Here is a 20,613-nt window from a genome sequence, read left to right as displayed (position 1 = left end):
CACTGGCAATGCTGGGATTTGATAGCACGTCTGTGTGAACAAATAAGTATAACTGCTGATACTTATCATCTGTTCAAACTACCCAATATCCAGACAATTTTTCAGAGTTCCTCAACTGCTTTGGTGTTTACTTGAAGCCAAGAAAATCCTTTCAGTCTTTTTCTTTAAAGTCCTCCCACCCACGATACTAGTACAGCCAAGGAACAAACTCACGGCTTGAATTTGGCCATGTTCTCCCAGAACATTAAGTCTTGATAAGGGTGACAATGGAAAGAGGAAAGAAAGAGAGTTCATTTTTACCAGCAATGGTTCTTGTGCAACACTGCCCTGCAGTTTCCTCCAATCAAAAACTTCTGGCACTGCCTTTTCTCTTCTAAACCTGGTTCTCCAATCCTATCTTCCTTACAGCTAGTTCCCAACAGCCTTTCGATAAATTGTTTTTGTTATTAAATTGGCCAGTTTCTGTTACTAGCCTAAACAGAACCTCAACTGATACAATATGCAAAAAGAAAAATAATATGAACACATAATGAATTCTCAAAATATATTTAATGAAGAAATAATCAATATGCTAATGAATGAGTAATCCCTACTCATATGTAAGGGTGTAAAATTTTAAATAATAGGCTAAGTACTACATGAAAATACATCATAAACAAAAGTCACAAGGTAGCATATGATTAATTGCCAAATTAATAGCCCAGGCTGTACATGCTAGATATCAGAGGAGAAAAACACAGAAAGCTTGAATCATCCAGGAAGCCTACAGAACTTAATAAATACTTGTTGAATTAAGTCCTGATATCATTCCGTAAGGCAAACCTACGGATGCTAATGAATGCAACGTTTCTTCTCTTAGAGACATAAAGCCTGGGGTGTTAGAATGTTTCAATACATAGTCATTTGAACTATTCTTCTTCAGAACTGTGCAATTCAGCAAAGGCATATTACAGAAAGATAGGTTTCTGCCACAGTCGTCTTAAGTACTTTCAGTCAACAAGCCTAGATCAAGTGACCACAGGGTCCCAGACATCAGTCAAGGTGCTAGGAACACATAGAGAAGTAAAATTCCAACAGCCGGAGTGCACCACCTAAGTGGAAAACAGAGACACAGGGAGCATATTATGAAAATAGCACATAATTGCAGATAGACAACTGCCCAGAAATTGAGGAAGCTCTCAGAATGGAAACTTTATCCAAGTTGAGGAGGGGAAAGCCTTTTGAAGGAGAGTTGACTAGCTAGGTCTTAAAAAATGGACAGAATTGACAAAGGAAGAGGCAGGAGAAGGGTATCCCAGGAAAAGAGGCCAAGATAAGCAAGATAAATAAGCAAATAATATAAACGAAACCACCATGGTATGTACAGGTGTGATGTGAGACAGTCAGTGACAGGAGATCAGGTCCAAAGAGAAGCAGGAGATGAACCACGGAGGGTCTGGTTTGTGATAACACTGTAGACACTGGGACATAAAACCCTAATTGACTAGATGTGAGTCTCAAGGATGCCTGTGGAGGGTGGAGAGGAATCAGTGTCATTCAAACCACAAGACCTGAATGTGAGTGGGTTGATGCCTGGAGGATTATCTGGGAGCTATTACCAGAAAAGTGAATAGATGTCAAATGAGAAAGAGCTGATAATATCTATTAATATTTTTCCTAAATGGAAGACTAAAATGGCTTCCTAGCAATCAATTAGCAATAGATCTCAATAATAATAATAATTTATGTCTTTTACTCTTGAATAGTAATTTAAGCGTCACGAACCTCTATAAATGTGCTGGAGTATGAGTACCTTAAGGGCAAGGACATTATCTGTATTATAACCATCATGCCTTATACGCAGCAGGTACTCAACTAAATGTGTTTAATAAATAAGTGAATTAATGCATATAATACCTCATTTCATCTTTGCCATCAATTTTATAAGGTAGGGGTTTCTATTTCCATTTCCTAAATAGATAAATTATGTAGGTAATTAATAAAATTTTGGTGAGGAAATATGTATTTTAATTATTTACTTTTATGGATATTGAATAAGAATAAATGACTCTAAATCTAGAAGAAAGAATTATAATTGCATTTACAAAAGGACTTCTTAATTCTAAGGTTTATAAAAATTAAAACCACTTTCCCAGAAAGGCCATAAATCTCCTACTCCAAAGATGTTTTAGGCCAAGTAAGATGTTGGTTTTAATGAAGTTTGCCTTCTTCAAAGCAGGGAGATGGACACGCTGAGCTTCAACAAATTAGCCTATAATTTCTCTTATAACGCTGCAATGTTTCCTAGAAAAAGAACAACAAAAAACTTAATGGCTAGTTTCTTTTACTATAGCGACACCTATTGTTATTGCTAGTACTTTGTTTTTAAGAAAGAAATACATGGAAAAATAACAACACATTTCAGTTCTAACAAAAAGGCTGTGAATATGAATTTTTATTTTAGTGGTAGGGATCTTTTCTAGCATCTCAGAAAGGAAATATTAAAAGCAAAGATTCAAGGGAACTTGACCGTATGAAAAGACAGACTTTATAGCTTTTAGCACTCATCTATTTGAAGGAATACTCTTGTTATATATAGATGATGATCTAGATACAGATATAGATATAGATAGAAATATAAAATAATGTATGATAAGATCTACATAGATATCAATAGCTATATGTGAGCTTAACTTTCCTACCTGGTCTTCCACGTTATCATAAAACCACAATAATTAATAAGAATAAAATCACTCAATATGCATATTTTGAAGAGAACATTAGACTATGGCACTACGAAGGACAGAAAGAAAAGGATAGAGAGAAATATATTAATAAGCAAGTTGGCAGACATTCTACACACATGCAAAAACAGTATCAGAATATGAGTTTCATATATTAAATTCTACAATGATTTAAAAGGAATCACAACTTGCAACTTTGGTCATTACACAGGACTCAAAAATAGCTAAGAAATATGAACCATATTTTTGGTTGTATTTATAGAGACAAAGAAGAACTGGGAGAAATTTCTGGGCAGATGAAAGGAGTCAAGTTTCAAAAAATTGTGAAGTCAAGGCTATTCAATATGCATTACAGACCATGCTTGGATTAGTTTGCTTAGAGCTGAGATTCTAGAGAATGTCTAGAGTGAGCACTGAAAACAGTGGATTCGTAACTTACCATGAAGTGTGCTGAATGCCAGGCTAAAGACTTGGTCTTTCATTCTATTTAGTGATAAGATTTTGAAAGATTTTGATCATGAGGCTGATACTAAGAAAGTAGCATTTGGGAGATAATTTGGTTGGAAATATAAAGGACCATGAAAGATAGAGAGAAATATGAACAGCTGAAGGTTGCTGTACAGGGATGAGATTGTAAGAATCTGAAATAGGCTGGTTTTGCTGAAGGCAGTAAGAAAAAAGCATAAATGTGAGAACTGCTGCCAAGATTAAGTTTAAAGGATTTGGTAAACAGCAAGAATACAGGTGTTTGGCCCTAGTGTAGATGTAGGGTACAAAAAGCAAGTAAGCAAATAGAATAATGACTCAGATCAGCTGTCCTGTGGTCTCAACCTTTCAGGATGGCACCCAATGGGGAGGAAGGGTAGGTACCTCTAGAAGAGGAAAAGAAAATCACAGCAAAATTGTTAAGAGTAGAAGAGCTGAAAATTACACAGAATATGCTATGATTTGTCGATTTGTTACATTAAAAGAAAGGATACTCTCTAAATAGTTAGTAATGACTGTAAGAGCCAAGCCAATTTGTGCAAAATCCAAGCCATCTGAACCAAGTAACAGAAAAAAGTAGAGAGACAGAAGAAAAAGGAAAAAATAAGCAAATGGCAAATAGCCAAGATGACAAAGCAACAGAAATGGCAGGGGAGAATGGAAGCATTGGAAGTGACAAACATCTGTCACTCTGACAAAAAAGAACAGAGTTAGCAATGGAGAGAGAGATGCTAGCACAACTCTCAATTCTAGCATGACTACAAAATTAAATGCGCATCATTTAATCATCATTATGATGACTGTTTATGTGAACAAAAACTAAGAACCCATGTAGTCACAAGTCCAGATTTAGTTCTGAATGCAACAGATAGAATGTTAGAGATATAGACATCAAGGAATGGGGGAAGGAAAAAAATTTAGTGGAAAGAAAATCCAAGCCATGTAAGTCATCTCCCAAGGCCCTTGCCATCTGTCATATGGAAATATATTCCCCTAGATTTCCCCATGGTCAGTTCCTGCACAAATAATCACCTTCTTGACCTCACCAGCTAAGTTCACCACTCACCCATGCAAGTTTTTTAGAGAACTTGCCACTACCTGAAAACATATTTTTGTCCTTATTTTTGAATATTTTATTTTCTGCCTTGATCTGAAATGTAAGCTCCATATAAGCAGGCACATTTTCTGTCTTATTTTATCATATAGCATTGAAAAATGTCTAAATATTTGTTGAATGAATGGATGATCATATTTTCACATTAATGTTCTAAGATCACACAGAACTGGCTGAAATTCTGACTTGGCTATCTATAGGTTTATAGTAGACACCTTCTTTCTTCCTAGCATATTTTGGAAAATGTCCCATTCCCAGTCTCAGTCCAAGTGACTCAGGAGTCTGACCTCACTTTCCAGCACCAACAGTGACATGAATTACAAGATGTGTTGCTCAGAGGATACAATCACCCTGGTCACAGTAGACTGTTCATGGATTGTCACTGAACCCAAATCCAGTCAATTCAAACTCATCCCTAGGATTTTTTCCAGAGCTATCCTATCAGTCTATATTCTGAGATCTCTAGAAGTAGAACGTAAGTGTAAAGCGATCAGCATTGATTTTTGCTACTGCATAGGAAAAGGGTGCCAGAAAAAGAATTCAGCTGGAAGAGAAAGCTGAGAAATGTTAAATAAAAGAGAGAGAGAGAGAAATTTCTGATGACATGGTTTGAATCCCTAGATCCAAAGATGCCAAAATTTTAACCTTTTCAACTTTCTGTGAACATGAGACAATCACAATTCTTATTTGAGCTAGTTTGAGTTGGATTTATCTCACTTTCAATAGAGTCTGGTTAGTGAAAATTGTGAGAGACTGAGCAAATCTCATTTCAGTTACAGTACTGAAATATGGCTGAGTGATGGACAATTAAGGAGATAATACTGCAACCCTGTCTTAGTCCAATGAGGTGGCTATTACAAAATACTATAAACTAGGTGGCTTATCAACAACAGAAATTTCTTTCTCACAGTTGTAGAGGCTGGGGAGTCCAAAATCCAGGCAAATTCAGTTTCTAGAAAGGGTCTGCTTTTTGGCTTATGGGGAGAACCTTCTTAGTGTGTCCTCACATGGTAGAAGGGGTGAGCGAGCTAAGGATACTAATCCCATTTGTAACGGCTCTACCATTGTAACTTAATCACCTCCTAAAGTCCCCTAACACCTCCTAATACCATCATCTTGGGGGTTAGGATTTCAACACATGAATTTGGAGAGGAAGGATATAAATATTCAAGCCACAGCAAAGTGTATACACTGATGCTCTCATGGAGAAAGCCATGAAGACCCTAGCCTGATTCACTGGGCCAATGGCATATCTTTGAAACATCAGGAACATTGTCTGTTTATACCCTGAACTAATCTACCCAATTAATAAATCACAATTAGGTACAGACATCCTCTTGAAGTGTGAATTCCTTCTTTCATAAGCTAAGAGCAAAGAATAAAGCTTTAAAAAGTTATATTCTCTCTGAAAGAGAAAATGACTGTACATAACTTGAAAAGAGCCAGACCTAGAAATGGCTAATGGATCAGCATGGTGTTCAATCTTCCACATTATTTGACATCAAAAGGGCAGCTGGTCACAGTATTTGTCATTTTTTAATCAACTACATATCATTGAACATGACTGTACCAAGCAATTAGGTGAGCAGTTCTCAGAGAACAAATGAATGCATTTCCTTACCATGTGTTCAAAGTTACCTGAAAATAAATATGAATGTGTATATTGAGCAAATGCAATTCATTTATTGACAAGGACTTTCTGATGATTAATGTGATATTTCAAAATAGAACACATCAGAGAAGACAAACAGCAACTTGAAAGAAAATCTGAAAACTCTGAAGGCAAAGAACTATAAAGAGTTTTTGCAATAGATCCAGATTGAGGCCAAAACCTCAATCATCCCTTAAAATCCAGGTCAAATGTCATTTCCTCCAAGATGCCTTCTTGGTACCTTCCCCCAGGAGCGGTGATCTTCCTCTCAATCATGTTTTGTCCCTAAATCTATTATAGCACTCTCCACAGTAAAGTAATTCTTGTTTATTTTTCCCCATTTACTTCCATTACCCCAATAGCCAAATTGTGACCTTCTTAAAAGCACATTCCTGTAAACCTAGAACCTAATACAAACGCTAGAACTAAGCAGTTGAATAGTGAGAAAATGACAACCAAATGAAGGAGTCCAGTCTTTTTGAAGGGTTCTACCTTGCTGTTCATAAGAGTCTACTTTGGTAAACCTTACCATTATCTAGACAATGAATCAAGTTCACCTAGATTTTAAGAGAATAAAAGGGAATTGATTGTTCTAGCATTTGCAAATCTTAAATTTCTTATAACTTAGAAAATACCATCATTTTAAAGCTTCCAAAGATATTTTCTCCTTTTTACACACAGAATGTGAGCTAATTCACGGATGAATGGAAAACATTTTCTGTATTTTTATCATCATTTCATATGTTTAGTGAAGGTTAATTTCTGAACTATATGCTTAGCTGAAGATAGCAAAGCTATTCTACAGCTATAATACTGAAGAACTCACCCTGAGGAAGCAAGGTTACTGGCTGTTAATATTTTTAGCATTTTCCTCTCTCCATTGTTACCTCATTGATTCAACTAATGGACCAGAATGTTTTTCAAAAATATGAAATGTTATTAAGCAGAATTCTGAGGGAAGCTGATTCACCTGAAGAAGTATCAGAAGAGTTCTAAACTCATTATAATATTAAAGATGCAATTTCTGTAATATTGCTTATACCTAGGATTCTATTTGGAGTCAAGTGTTTCAGAAAACTTAAAGGAAAGTATGGCCTGAGGTCACATTTGCAGAATTGTCAGTATAGAATAATGAGTGGTTACGAGCACAGGCTTTGAGGTTGGCATACCTATGCTTGAATCCACCACTTGTAGGTATGTAACTTGGACTTTATCTCTCTAAAACAGCAATCAAATAATAATAATAACACCTACCTCCTAATTAAATTAGGTAATACATGTGAAATAGAGCATTCAATATGTATTCAGCTAATACTATTAATGCTATTATGGATATTAATACTATTAATTTATGATTATGAGGAATTTTTAGGCTTTCCTCAATTGATGCTTGAGTTCTCCTAAAGAATGCATTCTGGCATATACATTAAAATGATAAAGATTATTCCTCCTTCACACCCACCAATAAACTACAGACTAGTGAAATAAATTATAATTTCTGAATCAGTTAATAATAAGCAATATAGAGTTGGATAACATTAAGAGATGAAAAGATACAGGCATCTATACTGAGGAGGAAAAAAAGAGCTCTCTAGAAGATGAGGTAACCATCTGGTAGAGGGTACTTCAGTTCAGAAATGCAGAACAGAGCTGAGTGAGTGCTAACTCCAGCATTGCCCTAGAACTTGCTTTCCTAAAAGATTAACTAATGGGAGCCTGTGTGCATGTGTGTATATATGCATGCACATACACATGAATGCATGTTGAATAGCTCCATCATTTTTCATAAAAGAAATGTGGATTATATAAATACAGGTCTCCCAGTTAGGGTTGCCAAATTTAGCAATTAAAAACACAGGTTGCCCAATAGGATTTGAATTTCAGATAAATAATAGATCATTTTTTAGTACAAATATACTTTATGCATACCCCCCACACTGGGTTGGCATCCTGAAAGGTGGGGGTACTCAACATCATATTAATATGATTAGTCCTGCCCCAGAACCAGTAGTAGAAGAGAATAAAACATTATGAAAGCACTCAATTAAATGAGACTTCCCAAGAAGAGGTCATAAAGAGTTAGGGGCATAATCACCACAGCACCCTCAGCTAAAAAAGTTTGCATAGTGTATTAGTCCATTCTCACATTGCTGTAAAGAAATACCTGAGATGGGGAAATTTATAAGAAAAGGGGTTTATTTGGCTCACAGTTCTGCAGTCAGTACAGGAAGCATGGTGGCACATGCTTCTGGGGAGGCCTCAGGAAGCCTCCAATCATGACAGAAGGCAAAGGGGGAGCAGGTACATTGCATGGTGAAAGCAGGGGCAAGAACGGGGAGTCGGGGGCAGGTGCCACACACTTTTAAACGACCAAATCTCGAGAGAACTCACTATCATGAGGACAGTATTAAGGGGATGGTACTAAACCATTCATGAGAAATCTGCCCTCATGACCCAGTCACCTTGCACCAGGTCCCACCTCCAACATTAGGGATTACAATCCAACATGTGATTTGGGTGAGGACACAGATCCAAACCATATCACATAGATATTCTAGAACATTACCTCTACATTGTGAGAGCACAGATACCATGGAATTTTAAGATTTAAGTTTTTGGTGCATAGTGGTTCTTAGTAAATGCATTTTATTCAATAATTAGAAACAAACACAACATCAGATTTTCAGATTAGTTCATTTCCCAAAGTAAATGGCAGTATACTCTTGTGTTCAATTGGTACTGAAAAGCTGGAAGTTGTTAAAGGAAAGACCCTTAAATTCACTTCCTGCTTTCATATCTTTGCATGAAGCTTTTAAAAATAATTCTCCTATCTATATCTAAGTTTCTTTGTACTTAGCTATTGTATGATTAAAATCTTTCAAAACCATTTCCTCCAGCCCTTTAATATTCTAAGTGTCTGTGCAGAAGTCGAGCTTATGCATTTAGAATTGAGATTAAATTCCCTGAATGCTTTTGGCATTGCAGAGCTCTGTCATTCTCATCAGTGTTCAGCACCACTGCCATTGGATAAAGTAGTTAAAAAAAAAAAAGTGAAAATATTGCAGCAACTGAATGATATGTGGGATGTGCAGCTGTAATAGTGACAGAGCTTGAAGCAGTCTTACTCGATATGACAGAGCATGTAATGCACCTGAAATTGGGCCCTGTGTAGTGACTAAGAGTTTCAATTTTCTGAGTCTTATAGAATTCTGTATTTTGTTTGACAGCTCTGTTTCACACCAATGGCTGGTTCCATAATGCTAACATGTACAAAGATGAGAAAATGTCATTTAAAAAAAAAGGAAGAATACAAAAGTGTATGCAAGCTTCAAGCCCATAAAACCTAATTTCCTATGGGAAATTACCATTTTTCATATTGTTATGACATTTTTCAGGATACTGCAACTGCAAAATTTGTTTCTTCCCTACGCATATATTGAAAAGGTCATTCAAGGGTATAGACTGAGGGTGAAAAAAGAGTGAGGCAAGGTGTGGCCAGACCTGTCTGTGATCCCCCAGTGGCCTTTCTATCTGCTGCCCTAAACTGTACCCCCTACATTTGCTGTTAAAAACCCAGGAATGTCACATTCACAGAAGAGTTTTTTTCCCCAATCAAAGATGAGTTTCTAGCAAGATTGAAACAGGTGACCTATCTCATTGGGCATTCCTTCCATCACTCCCTGGCAATATCCATACAGAGTGAGGAATTAAGTTGTAGCATTCTGCATATAAAAATGAGAATCCAGCTCACTTTTTGGTGGCTTTTCTCTGCTCTGTTTGGTGTGGTTCTTGTTTCCTCCTTTCCTCCTCCCAAATCCCTGTTAAATTATTCCTGGTGGGGTTCCCCTGCCATTCCCCATGCCTGTAATGCAAAAAGGTCCAGCCCCCCTGGGCAGCTCATTGTCTTCCCAGCAGGAAGTTCCCAAGGACATGTAAAAAGTAACAGGAATCAGAATCTTGTAGCCTATTTCATGCTGCCTCTGCCTTCTCTTCCTTTTCCAAATCTCTTCCTGCTTTGGCCAAATCTACACTGGCATTGTAAGTTCCCCTGTTTTCTGGCCTCCCAATTCAGCTGGTCTTCTTTTGTGCCGGCAGCCATTTGTCAAACTGATTAATTACTGGTAGCTACTCCTCTGACTCAGCCTTAGGCTCCTGTCTTCTAATTTGTTCTCAGAGGCAGTCCTGGGGTGAGTTTTCTGTCTTTTCTTGAGTTTTATTCTCCATGTTTCTCCTTTCTGGTCCCAAGGACTGGGGTGAACACCTGTTCTCTAGTCCCCATGAATAATGACTCATAATTAGACAGCATTTCTTTACCAGGAGGTGGATCATGAGGTACCGAGCCCAGGTCGGTCAAGCAAGGGTTCAAAATCCTGACTCAGGCTCTAATTAGACGAATGACCTTGGCAAATTTACTTAACCTTCCTGATTGCCAGTTTCTACATCTGAAAAATGGGGACACTGCAGCTGTATCTATAAGGAGAGCGGTTAAATGAACATTCAGATAGTATGTATTGGAACTATGCCCCCAAAGCTAGGTTTTCTCATTACAAAATACATTTTATTTTATACCTTACTAGCTTTCCACCTTCTTTCCTGCAAGAATGTGGGATTAGAAAGTTTCTATTGTCCATATGCCAAATATGCTGCTATTGTGTACCCAGATAAACATATTTGGCAAGATCGTTGGCATACACAGGGCAATTTAATGGGAAGAATTTATTATATTACAAACCATTGCCCCAAAGATGATAGTTGTGCTTATAAAATTCATTGGTCTCCTAGGTTTTCTGTGTTTATATTATTATTAAATGTAACTAAAATCTACGAACAAATAAAAGGTTATTTATTTTTTTAAAGGCAAAGATGTTTCATTTAAAATGTAGACTGTTTGCTGCCTACGTGTTTGTTTATGTGATGTTCCATGGTCACTAAAGGCAGATGCATGACGGTAACTCGCTCTCTCATACTGCTATTTGCATCCCCATCTGTGCTACACAAAGGGGCACAGTGGTAAAGTCATTTGGTAAGTCACATTTCTACAGAAATTTGGGCCAAAACAGACATCAACCATACCATGTAATAACGACATGGTAACTGTTTCTACTCTTCAGCTGCCAAAAAATTACCTTCCTTTATTCCTTTCAAATGCTTAAAGGAATCCCATGTGTCTGGGTCCTAAGCACTTCTTACCAATGACAGATAACACCCTCAGAAAAGGAGTTATGGCCAAAAACCATGCACCATATTTCTTGCTGAGAAATCACTCCCAGAAACTTCTTAGAAAGTAGGTTTTTCAAAATGGAAGTAATCTAAAATATATTGCCATCTTTACTTGTTGAGGTTAATAACTATAACAAGCATAGACATTACACTATAAATGTTTATTTTTATGAGGTTACTTCTATTAGCATGTATGTCAACCATGGGTATTTGAAAGCTTACTTGGTAAGGCTATAGAAGACAACAATAATACCTTCAATTATTGAACATGTAATATTATATACCAGATATCTTTTAATGTAATCCTTACAGCAACCCCACAGTGTTAGAGATTTGTATTTTTTTTTCCATTTTACACATAAGGAAACTGAGACTTACAAAAGGTATGTAGCTCATCTTCACAGCAAGTGGTGAAATCCAATTGAATTTCAGTTTTTAAAGTTACAATACAACTACTAGTCAAAACATGAGTATCATTTTTGTCATTTAGAGAGCCAGTTCATCCTCAATACTCAAGCAAAGATCAAATCTGAAAGGCCCTCAGGGGTCACTCAAATATACAAATGAATGTCTGCTGTTAAAAGAATAGAAAATGGTAGGGTTTGTGGCAGAACTAGAGTATGAGTCTTCTCTAAATACATTCAAATTCAACATTTTTTACACTAGCAATCAAACTAAACACATCTAATGACTATATTCAATCCAGAGACAATGTGCTTAACATTTCAATCTCTAGACTGATTTAAAGGAAACATCAGCCTTGGAATATTTTCAGAACAAGCTATCTTGTTAAGAATTACTCACTCCCTGGGTGTCTCCCATGTATATGAGAAATATACATGTTAATGAACTTCTGTTTGTTTTTATTTTTTTAATCAGTCTTTCATTACAGGGATTCATTTCAACTAAGTCTAAAAATGTTGGAGAAAAAAATTATTATTCTTCCCCTATACAAATGTTCTACAGAAAGTAAAGCCCTCCTTCCTACATTTTCCTGAAGAGAAATAACATATTTTATTTTAAATTAGACAAATTGAAAGATATCAAACAAACCTAGTCTTGAATCCCAGCTCTACCATTTACAAGTTATATGAATCTAGACTTTAAACCCTCTGAGTCCCTGGAATGAATTTGGAAAGAATGTAAAGAAAGCACAGTGAGCAAGGAGAGATCAAAAGGCAATAGGACTGCTGAGGTAGGTTCTGGACAGGTTATGAAGGTCCATCCTAAGGAGTTTGGATGATAGTCTAGGAACGATGTGAAGACCATTACATGCTGCAAGCAGAGGAGTGAGGTTGTGTGGGTAGCAACATTCCCTGAATTACAGTTTTGTCAACCATTAACCCTAACTATCCTGTGCATGTTTCTGAAATCTGGACAGGGTATCCAAAGTTTGGAAGTGGCAACCATTTATTAACATCATTGCTCATTAGATCAGGCATTTGTAAGTGTGTTCTACTTAAATATACAGTCTGTGCTAGGTGATTCATTAAACCTGGCATTCATAAACTTATGATGCTGTGTATAGTGTATGTAAATAATATTCAACATAAAGTGGAAACAGGAAAAAACACCTAAAGAAAACAAATTTTTGAAAATGTAAATAAGTAATCATGGTCTTTCATCCACGCTTCCTACATGCTTAGACTCCATTAAATGACTGATGTGAAAGAGTTCTAATGAAATCTGCAACAATGCTAACAAACATATGTACAATAGATGCCTTCAGGTTCTTTTTATGTGTGTTTGTCACTTCAAAAATATATCTTTACTACCTGAGGAGAAGCAAAATGAAAGAAGTTTGTCATGCTGCATGATTTTGAATTCTCAAATGTTCAGAATAAATTTATAATCTTGATACACTTTATTTAACTAAAGAAAGAAAACCATAGGCCTTAATAACAGGCATCAATGAATAGGAAACCAACTGCAAATTACCTAATTTGTTGGATTTGAAAGTATGGAAATAAGGATAGTTTTAAAATCAAAGCCATTACATTAACAACACATCACCCTACAAGAAAAATGTTGAGAGGTTGATCCCATTCCCACTCCAAAACATACATGAAACAGCTGTCCAAAGCAACACACAGTTTCAACGGTTTCTAGAATATGCCTCCATGTAGAATGTGCCTCCATCATTGCCCATTAGTAGTTCTTAGGTGTCTGATTGGAAATGACCACCCCTGTTGGAAGGCAACAACCTCTACAGAAAATGGAATATAGTCAAGGGGGATAAAGGCTAAGCTCTGTGGCTACACACCCACAAGCAGAGTCAAGTTCGTAGGACTCTTGGACAGAGCCACTTTGTAGCCAGGATTGAGAATCACAGGCTCAGAGGAAAATAACAGTACTGTGATCACAACTGGAACACGCACTTTGCCGAACATGGATCACAGTCTTGAGAAAGAAAGCAGCTGGGGACTTTTTGTCCAAGAGGACACATTTAATTCCTAGTGCTCACATTTAATTCCTAGTGCCTAGAATGGTGCATATCACAAAATATGCACCATTGATTAAATAATTTCTAATTACTTCCTGACCCATTGGGAGGGTTTTCATTATATTTGGTTTGTTTTAAACTTTTTATTATGAAGCCTGCAAATCATATATGAAAATATAATAGTATCCTGAACTCCCAATTCATGATCAATCGTGTTTTATCTGTTACCCTCTCCCCAACTGTAGCATTTTAAAGAAAACCTGAAATGTACCATTCTATCTGTTATCTTGCTCATGTTTATAAAACACAATAACTCCTTTTTTAAACACAAAGCTGGCTGGGCGTGGTGGCTCATGCCTGTAATCCCAGCACTGTTGGAGGTCAAGATGGGCAGATCACCTGAGGTCAGGAGTTCGAGACCAGCCTGGCCAACATGGTGAACTCCCATCTCTACTATAAATACAAAAATTAGCCAGGTGTGGTGAGTGCCTGTTATCCCAGCTACTCAGGAGGCTGAGGCAGGAGAATCACTTGAGCCAGGGAAGCAGAGGGTACAGTGAGCTGAAATCACGCCACTGCACTCCAGCCTGGGTGACACAGAGAGATTCTATGGGTGGGGTGGGGGAGGAACCATAAAGCCATTATCAGTGTAATTAGCGCTTCATTGGGAAAATGTAAACTATATTACATACAGACCATAGTGGAGTACTCTTGCCCATGTGGATCTGGGTAATATATTTATGGCTTTGTATGAACCCACTCTCCAAACTACAAAACAGGTTCTAAATTAATTTAACTAGTCCTAAAATGTATCTAACTGTAGTACTTTTGAGAAACTATATTCTTGAAAGCTGATGGAAGACTGCAAATAACTGTATTTCAATCATTTTGGAAAATTAAGGATGAAGACCCTTTCGATGAGAAACTGAAGATCTGGTGCAGCATTCTAAGGTTTATAGGGAGATTAACTATCCCCATGGTTTTATGTGGTGTTAGATAAAATTTGTAAGAGGCCATTGGTTTGGACTGAGTTCCTGCACTAGACCAAACAGACCAAACCAAATCTAGTTACTCGTCCTGAAGTTCCACACCACCACAGCAAAAAAGAATTGTTTATCTGACCTTCCAGAAACCTGGGAGAGAGAATCCAAAACCCTGAGAACAGGTAGGTTTTAGCCAGCATGGTAAGGAAGTCCCCTCTGCTTTCAACTTTACAAAGAAAGTAACTTTGAAATAACCAATCCTCTTTTTCTTCTCTGTTTCTGCTTTCCTCAGCCCTTTTCTTCCTGTAAAGCCAAGCTCCTCTGCCCAGCTCATCAAAATACTCATTCTACTTTATAGAATGAGATGTGCCTGATTTTAGAATTACAAATAAAACTCAGTAAGATCTTTACACTAAATTTGTTGTAATTTTACCTTTTCACAATAGTAAGTCTGAAGCTTCTGGTTATGCAATGATAAGAACATAATAATGGCTAATGTTTATTGAACAATCAATTTGTCTCATACACTGTAGCCTTCACATGTACTATCACATTTAATTACCAAAATGCGTTTCTGGTATATCATTGCACAAAAGTACATGGTGGGGTGAACGTATATTACTGAAAATGCTTCAACCGTTGTATATAACTCCTAGGAAAATCTCAAAAACTATTAGCAAACATCTCAGCACCCCTTGGAATTAAATATAATGCTAACTTAATGCCATCTATAAGATATATAGTTGTTATATATTTATTATTTACTCATCTCAAGTTGAAATTTATAAATCACATTTATATCATTAGGAATAATGACTTCATGTATGGTCCAATATGCACTTACACACATGGTGATTTGCCCATTGCTCAGAGCAGAAAAGGACAAAAAGACTGACTCAAGTCATGTTTGTTCATTCATTCACTCATTGATTCAGCAAGTCTTGCTAGATTTGCTGAATTTATTCATTCTTTCAGCAAATATTATTAGAACTCTACTACTAAAAAGCAAAAGGAACATATCTGACTTCACTGTTATTATAAGCTTAGTGGAGAAACATAATTACCCACTGATGAAACATAACACTTTGAATTACTTTAAAAGTGCTTGAGGGAAAAGTAATTCCTCTATTAGACAATCAGGCAGTATCATACATTGCAAAATATAACAGTTGTTGATTAGTTTGTGTTTGGCAAAAATAGCATTTTCCTTGGCCAGCTCTGAGTGTAAAATATACAAAGGAAAAATTAATGTGAGTCTTTCCCTAAACAAACTTTGTACCTAAACAAGTGTGATACACACTGAGACATTTAGAAACATTTTTTCAAAGGTGCCTTTTAACTCATTTAAAGATAGGAACTCTAAGAATTAATGATATTATATGAGACCCAACTAAAAATATTCATTTAGTACCATATCCTGGCACTAGCAATATGAGCAAGAGATATTTTATGGGTGAGCATGGTAAGTTGCCCTACATATCAGCCTCAAGAGGCTCACTTATTGTCTCAGCCTGAATGATTCCTATAACTATCTATTGTGAAAAGTAGCACTTGCTCTTATTTGTCCTAAAGTGACCTCTTTCGAGCTTTAAGATTTGCAAACATCAGTATTCTAAAATTTGGTGTGCTCATTTGTATGCAAATTACATGTATTTGGTGTGCCAGTTTGTATCCAATTTGGAGTGTATTCAGCAAGTATATAGACTGCAATCATATTTCCTCCAAGTCATCACTATTTTATCAGTCCACTTGTGGAAATCACTCTAACCTTGATTGATTTGGTTCTTCTCTGAGCATTTCTTGTACTAGTATGTCTTTTTAAAGAGGCAGCTACCCTATACAATACCTTCCAAATGCGCATAGTTCCGGTTTTTAAGCTAGAATAACGTTCAAAGAATTTTAGAAAGGATACGAAGACAGGGGCCTAAATAAATAATTAAGATTGTTTACTAACACGGTAGTAAGTATTCACATTCTGTTGTTCTAAAATATTCAAAATACAAACAGATCTTCTCTATTAGAAGTTATCTCCCCGCTATATTGTAAACTCCTGAATAAAAGAAGCCATGTATATTTTTAACCTCCAGTTCATAGTTTAGTCTCAATATATTTTTATCAAGTTAAAGTTGAATTATATTATTTTGAAACAAACATTGCTTGTTCTATGCTTATCTGAAAGGTTCATTTTAATCTAAAATGTCAATTACAGCAAAGTTAACTATTTAAAAATCTACTTGATCCCTAAGACCTCTTCCAAAAAAAAATCGGGAGATGAATAAAAAGTCCAATAATTAAGGAACAAGAAATACAAGAAGTCAGTGGACTGTTTGTTTTACAGACTGCATAGTCATCGCCCCTCCTACCCCTACCCATCCTTAGCTGGCTATGAAATTGTCTACTCATGGCCCACAAAAGTAGCAATGTAACCAAAAATACATCAATTGGGCTGATCTTTTATAAAGGAAAGACTCCTTACAAAATGGAAAACATTCATTTGATGAAATAGGCAAACCTAATGGAATTTTGTTTTTAAATCAAAGTCAAAAGATTATGAAAGTAACATTGGATTAACGAAAACTACTGTGACCTTCTCTCAAAATAAGTCCACACTTCAGAGAAGCAATTAAAAGAGCTTACAAAATGTAGACTACATAGCCAATGCCACAGAATGCAAGTCTGAAGAATTTACAGGGTAATAATAAAACTGTCTAAGCTGCTGCATTTGAAAAGGCAAAAAGACAATCGATAGGTTAATCAGTGAACTGAAATGAAAACTAATTGAACCCATAAAGCTTTGGTAAAGGCAATCCTGATAGGAACTAACAAAGTACAGGACCTCATGTAGAATCTAAATTCTGTCAGGCTCACTTTTCTTCCTTTGTACAGGAAGCTACTCACTACGAAGTATGCCAGGGTAGTAAGGAGAACAAGAATGTTCTCCAAAAAGATTTGGCAACCCTGCTTTCAGTGACTCTCCCTATGTGAGCCTGATATGCATGCACTCTTGTTTCTTTTTTAACAGTGTGATGTGAGAAGCAGAAAATCACATGTTGGTTTATTCTCTGGGTGATGAGAAAAGCCATCCTCCACTCTACCAGCTTTACAGATGCAGATAAGAATTATGAAAATGCATCATTGCTTGCTACTCAACAATCTAATCTTTATCAAATGAAGGAATTTGGCATAGGAGCTCAATTTTTGGACTGACTACTGTGCCAGATAAATCTGCAAAAAAGAGCTTTCTCCCAAGTTTTGCTATAAGGATGTTTGCCCTCGGTTGTAGATTCAAATGAAGTGTCTTCATGTGGCTCCTCGCATTTTTCATCTCCTTCAAGGGCTGTGGTCAAACCAGAATAAAGTTAGGGCAAAAGTACTGGGCTTGGAGGCTCCAATGCCTATTAGGAATCCTCCTTAGAGTGTGGCAAGGCCCTTACATATACTTCCAAATATTCTACTAAAAATAAAAAGAAGTAGAGAGCTCTGCTAAAGTTGATACCCTGCAGCTACAAAGAAAAGCATGGACAGAGAAGGCTACTCCATATTTTCAGGAATTCAAATTTCTTAGTGTTGAACAAAGTTTATGGAGAGATAATAATTTAGCTAAAACCTAAAAATAAAATTGAAACAAAGCTAATGTGCTAAGCAAAGCATTCTTTTTAAAAATGTAGTAGTATTTCATTATCTAAGTAATATGCATTCATTATAGAAAAAAATTAGAAAACACAGCTTAGCAAAAGAAAAAATCCAAAATATAGTCTCATATATTCATTGTCCACAGATAATCACTAGTAAGATGTTGATATATATTCCATGCTTTTTTATACATCTTACAACTTTTTTTAACAAAATGGGATTAGACCATGTATATTGTTTTACATTTTTTTCTTCATAATGAATACCTTTTCCTGCAAAATAAAATATACAGGTAACACTTTTAAAGTTTGTGTAATATTCCCATTTATGTATATATCCTATTTTGCTTATTTCAACATTCCCCAAAGTATCTTATGTAAACACTAGTTCCGCAGGATACACTTTAAGCATATTAAGAGGACTGTAGCATGCTGCATCACCTAAACATGGCTTCATGGAGCTCTTTTTCAAGGATCTCTCAAAAGTAATGTTCCTCAGAACACCTTTTGGGGAACATTTTTTAGGGTGAATTCAAGCACTGCTCTAAGTCAACACTAACTTGGACTGTTATTAGGGAAGGGAGTTGTCAACAGAAGGAATGATGAGGTTCACAAGTTCTTGCCTCGGTGTGGCGTAGTAGAGACCACGACCTACCTTTACCCTGGCAAAAGAACTCCCTGCCACTCAAGTTTCTCCAGGGAAGATAACATGTAAGAATTTGAGACCAAATATTTTTCTTTTTCTTTTTTTCTTTCTTTTTTTTTTTTTTTTTTTTTTTGAGATGGAGTCTCACTCTGCCACCCAGGCTGGAGTGCAGTGGCACAATCTCAGCTCACTGCAACCTCTGCCTCCCGGGTTCTAGCAATTCTCCTGCCTCAGCCTCCCAAGTAGCTGGGACTACAGGTGCACGCCACCATGCTCGGCTTATTTTTTGTATTTTAGTAGAGATAAGGTTTCACTGTGCTGCCCAGGCTGGTCTCAAACTCCTGAGCTCAGGCAATCCACCCAACTTGGCCACCCAAAGTGCTAGGGTTACAACCGTTAGCCACTGCGTCCGGCCAGATTTTTTAAGTAAGAAAAGGTAATTTTGCCTAATCTTGTCTGTCTTAAAATAATCCTCAGAAACTTGATGGGTATATCTTCAGCCCTGGCATACTGATAAGTCAAGCAAGTAAAGCCCTAGCTACTTCTCTCTGGAGAAATAGCTAACCAACCTCTTCCTTCGGTTCCAGTGCTACAGAAGATAGCAGGAGAGAATTTGTGAGGAACCCAACTGTTCTCTCTCTCTTTGGAGCCGACTACTATCCAGTATAGATCAACAGAACATAGGGAGAATGTGTGCAGGGAAAATGGCAGCCTCACAATGTGATCCTCAAACAGAAACTGCCCTCCTTGTGAGCAAAATCCCACGTGCAGGGCAAATCTCCTGAATTAGAGAGGATCTCGAGCTCTACCTATAGTAGCCATCTACAATTAAAAATAACACAGATTCATTGTGAAATTCAGAGAAAGTTCACTTGGGACTCTAATGCTAAGAGTTAAGACTCACATCTTATGATGGCAGCATCTCAAATAGAGCAGGCAAAAATGGTCCTTGCAATAATTCACTTCTGGGGCCCAGACAGACTGGCCTCAGAGTAGAAAGAGTTTGTATACAAAGGTTTCTGGTTTTAGTTCATTTCCGGTATTTTTCAGATGTAGAGGTTTTTTTACCCTATCCTCTTCCTCCCTCTTTGTTTTCTGTTCCAGTCAAGGCTGAAAGACTTGCATATGAATTTTAGAGAAAATAGAATCTTAGGCAAAGTCACTGGAAAAAAAAATATTAACATCAGAGTAGAATAGACTACCCGAGACCAATGGAAAGCAAAAGCTTTCAAAGGGTAAGATTTCCAAGGAGAATCTATGACATAAAGGATTTCTATGAACCCCTGACCAACATCCACGGCAAAGCAGTAAATAAGCTCTGAGATCCTGAAAGAACTTTTAAAAATACAGACAAAATTCAAGGCCAGTTTTAATCATGAAGTGCTGTGCTCAGCAAAACTCAAGTCATCTTTAGTAGTAGTAGTTTAAAATCCTCCTTCAGTTCAGAATCAGGGTACCAGGAACTTGGAGTCAAAGGATGAATGGAAAGCCGGCAAGAGACTCTACATAATATAAGCAGAAAAAAATAACAAATAGTAACAGCTAACATGTATTGAGTACTTACCATGTGCCTGGCACTATTCTAATTGTTTTGCAGGTAGGAGTTATTACCATGCCCATTTGCAAGTGAGGAAACTGATGCATGGAGAGGTAAAGTAAATTGTCCTCCATTATATTGCCACCAAGCCACAGAGCAGAGATTCCCACCAGGTTTC

The 20,613-nt window shown here is 36.8% G+C and overlaps 1 long non-coding RNA gene across 1 annotated transcript in view; it reads right to left on the bottom strand.

Annotated features, from left to right (window-relative positions):
• The window catches only part of LOC105508242, a 154,431-nt gene that overhangs the window by 5,431 nt on the left and 128,387 nt on the right, over window positions 1-20,613 (bottom strand). The window contains exons 2-4 of the long non-coding RNA XR_001001228.1: window positions 14,127-14,244; window positions 13,259-13,400; window positions 301-423 (exon numbers count right to left, since the gene is read on the bottom strand). This is a non-coding gene — a long non-coding RNA (uncharacterized LOC105508242). The remainder of the gene's footprint in view (window positions 1-300; window positions 424-13,258; window positions 13,401-14,126; window positions 14,245-20,613) is intronic.

The sequence above is a fragment of the Colobus angolensis genome, unplaced genomic scaffold (assembly GCF_000951035.1).
Source record: "Colobus angolensis palliatus isolate OR3802 unplaced genomic scaffold, Cang.pa_1.0 Scaffold16, whole genome shotgun sequence".
Classification (NCBI taxonomy): Eukaryota; Metazoa; Chordata; class Mammalia; order Primates; family Cercopithecidae; genus Colobus; species Colobus angolensis.
The sequence above is the reverse complement of the archived record's forward strand: the minus strand, read 5'-3'. Positions and strand labels throughout refer to the sequence as shown.